Source organism: Zalophus californianus, chromosome 1, assembly GCF_009762305.2.
Source record: "Zalophus californianus isolate mZalCal1 chromosome 1, mZalCal1.pri.v2, whole genome shotgun sequence".
NCBI lineage: Eukaryota > Metazoa > Chordata > Mammalia > Carnivora > Otariidae > Zalophus > Zalophus californianus.
This window is the reverse complement of record NC_045595.1, coordinates 70,854,068-70,857,004: the sequence shown is the minus strand read 5'-3', so window position 1 is coordinate 70,857,004 and position 2,937 is coordinate 70,854,068.

Sequence of the window (2,937 nt, the reverse complement as noted above, 5' to 3'; positions counted from 1 at the left end):
CCTGGCCTGCTCCTTTCACAAGAAAAAATTCTTAGCCTCTGTATAGCTCAAGCTGTCCCTAACCCCAGAAAGGTTTCATCCCTTCCGTCTGTCCACCTATCCAATGATCATCAGTACTATTATCATGGCTAACAGCATTTAAACTCATTAATCTTCACACCAGCTCTATGAAGTATTAGGCTCACCCCATTTTACAGATGAGCAAATTGAGGTATGGAGAGATCAAGTAGACTTGCCCATAGCTAAGAAGTGATGGAGCCAGGTTTTGAACCCAGGCCACCTGACAACAGAGCCTGTGTGCCTGACTATTGCACTGTTGCCTCTTCCAGAACTCCCTGGACTGCTCAACCCATAGGATTGTTCTTCCTCTGTCCCCAAAGCATTCAATTCCTGCCTGTTTAACTCATTTGGAGGTTAATCATAAACTCCTTGGGGATATTGCCTCTACCAGGCTGAGGGCTTCTTAAAAGGAAGGCTGCATCTTATTCCTGTGTGTCTCTGCATCCAGCAACCTGTTTGAGGCATTGCAGGCCTTCAGTAAGTGTCTGTTGGGCCCTGTGATCTTTGCTTCTCAAGTTATCAGCTCATAGGCTGGTTTCCAATGAAGCCCTGGGAATAGTCAGGCAGAAGGGGAGATGAGTCAGAGGCAACAGAATCAGGGAGTCTTAACCTGCAATCCACAGATCCCCAGGGGACTCAGCCTAGTATGCAGGAGGTCCATGTACTTGGATAAGAACAAGATTAGATCCTTATTTTCATTGACCTCTGATGGAAATTCAGCATTTCCTTCAAACGGAATGTGATGCATGACTTGTCACTAGTAAAGTCACTGATAGTTTTATTTCACATCACCAGTGGTGGAGCAGACAACTCAAAATATTTACACTCATCACTTTCTGGAAATTCTGGTTGTTGCAGACCCACTTGTATTTAAGACATTAATAAAGAAACACATAGATAGCGCATACCATGCCACAGTCGAAAAAATATCATGGTATCTGTATTTTAACAGGATCAGCAGCTCCTAGAAATTTCAATAGGATTGCTAATCTTAACATAGTTTTTTTCTTTTTTTCCCTCCCCACCCCCCTTATGTATTTCATTTTATGATTTTTATTTGTATTTTTTAAAAAGATTTTATTTATTCATTTGAGACACAGAGATAGAGAGAGAGAGAGACAGAGAGATCATAAGCAGTGGGAGAGGCAGAGGGAGAAGCAGGCTCCCCGCTGAGCCAGGAGCCCAATGCGGGACTTGATCCCAGGACCCTGGGATCATGACCTGAGCTGAAGGCAAATGCTCAACCATCTGAGCCACCCAGCTGCCCTCATTTTATGATTTTTAAAACATTATTCTGAGATGGGCCCATAGGCTTCACCAGACTGCCAGAGGGAGCCATGGCACAAAGGAGGTTAAGTCACTACATCATGATTTAGGGCTGGGTTTGGAGCCAGAAAGACCTGGGTTCAAACCTTAATTCTACCATTTACAAGCCAAATTACCTGGGCCTCAGCTCCCTCACTTCTAGAATGGGGATCACTACCTATCTTACTGGATTAGCATCTTGCACCTGAGTAAAGCTGATGTCCAAACCCAGCCCAGACTGCCTGGTGGGGCAGACAAAGCCTGGAGATAGGAGAGCCCTCAGCTGGGATAGGGTCTACCTTTCCCTGGGTTTCTTACCTCTTCCATCAGAGAAGTCATTTGTCCTCCTCAGACTGGCTGAGCTAAGATTTCTGTAGCAGGACAGAAGGGCTGACTTCAGACTCTTATGACATACTCTATCCCATTTCTGAGCCCAAATTCTTCTTCCCACTCCCCAAATTGGCTGACACATTGAGGCACCCAGGAGAGGCCTGTCGTCTACCTCTTTTAAGCATTGACATGCATATCCACATTTGTCCACTGGGTGGGGCTGGTTCACACTCTTAAGCCTTCAGCCCAAGAGGCAGAGACAGAACCCTTCACTCAGCAGAGAACATTCCCTCACCTCGCCCTGCTTTCTTTTTTTCTTTTCCAAATTGAGCCTGACATTCAGAAAAGCACCCACTTTGTGCTCCTTTCCAGTAATCTACTACTCTAAGAATGATGGTGACTATCCTTTTATATTTTTTATTTATTTTTTAAAGATTTTATTTATTTATTTAACAGACAGAGCAGGAGAGCACAGGCAGGGGGAGCTGCAGAGGAAGAGGGAGAAGCAGGCCCCCCCACTGAGCAGGGTGCCATGGGATCGTGACTTGAGCCGAAGGCAGTCGCTTAACCGACTGAGCCACACAGGCATATCCTGACTTTTAACATAGGTTAACTTTGCCTTCTCTTACATTTTATTTAAATGTAGTCATAAAGAATATATTCTTAGAAATTGAAGATGACACAAATGGGAAGATATTCCATGCTCATGATTGGAAGAGTGAATATTGTTAAAATGTCCATACTGCGCAAAGCAATCAACAGATTCAACGTGATCCTTATCAAAATACCAAAAGCATTTTTCACAGAACTAGGACAAACAACCTAAAATTTGTATAGAACCATAAACACCCCAAGTAGCTTCAGAAATCTTGAGAAAGCGGAACAAAGCTGGAGGTATACTACAAAGCTGTAATAATCAAAACAGTATGGTACTGGCACAAAAAACAGACACACAGCTCAATAGAACAGAATAGAGAGCCCAGAAATAAACCCACAATTACATGGTCAATTGAAGTATGACAAAGGAGGCAAGAATATACAATGGGGGAAAGACAGTCTCTTCAATAAATGGTGCTAGGAAAACTGGAGCGCTCCATGCAAAAGAATGAAACTGAACGACTTTCTAACCCTATTCACATAAATAAATTCAAAATGGATAAAAGACCTAAAAGTGAGACCTGAAACCATAAAAATCCTAGAAGAGAGCACAGGCAGTAATTTCTCTGACATTGGCCATAGCAA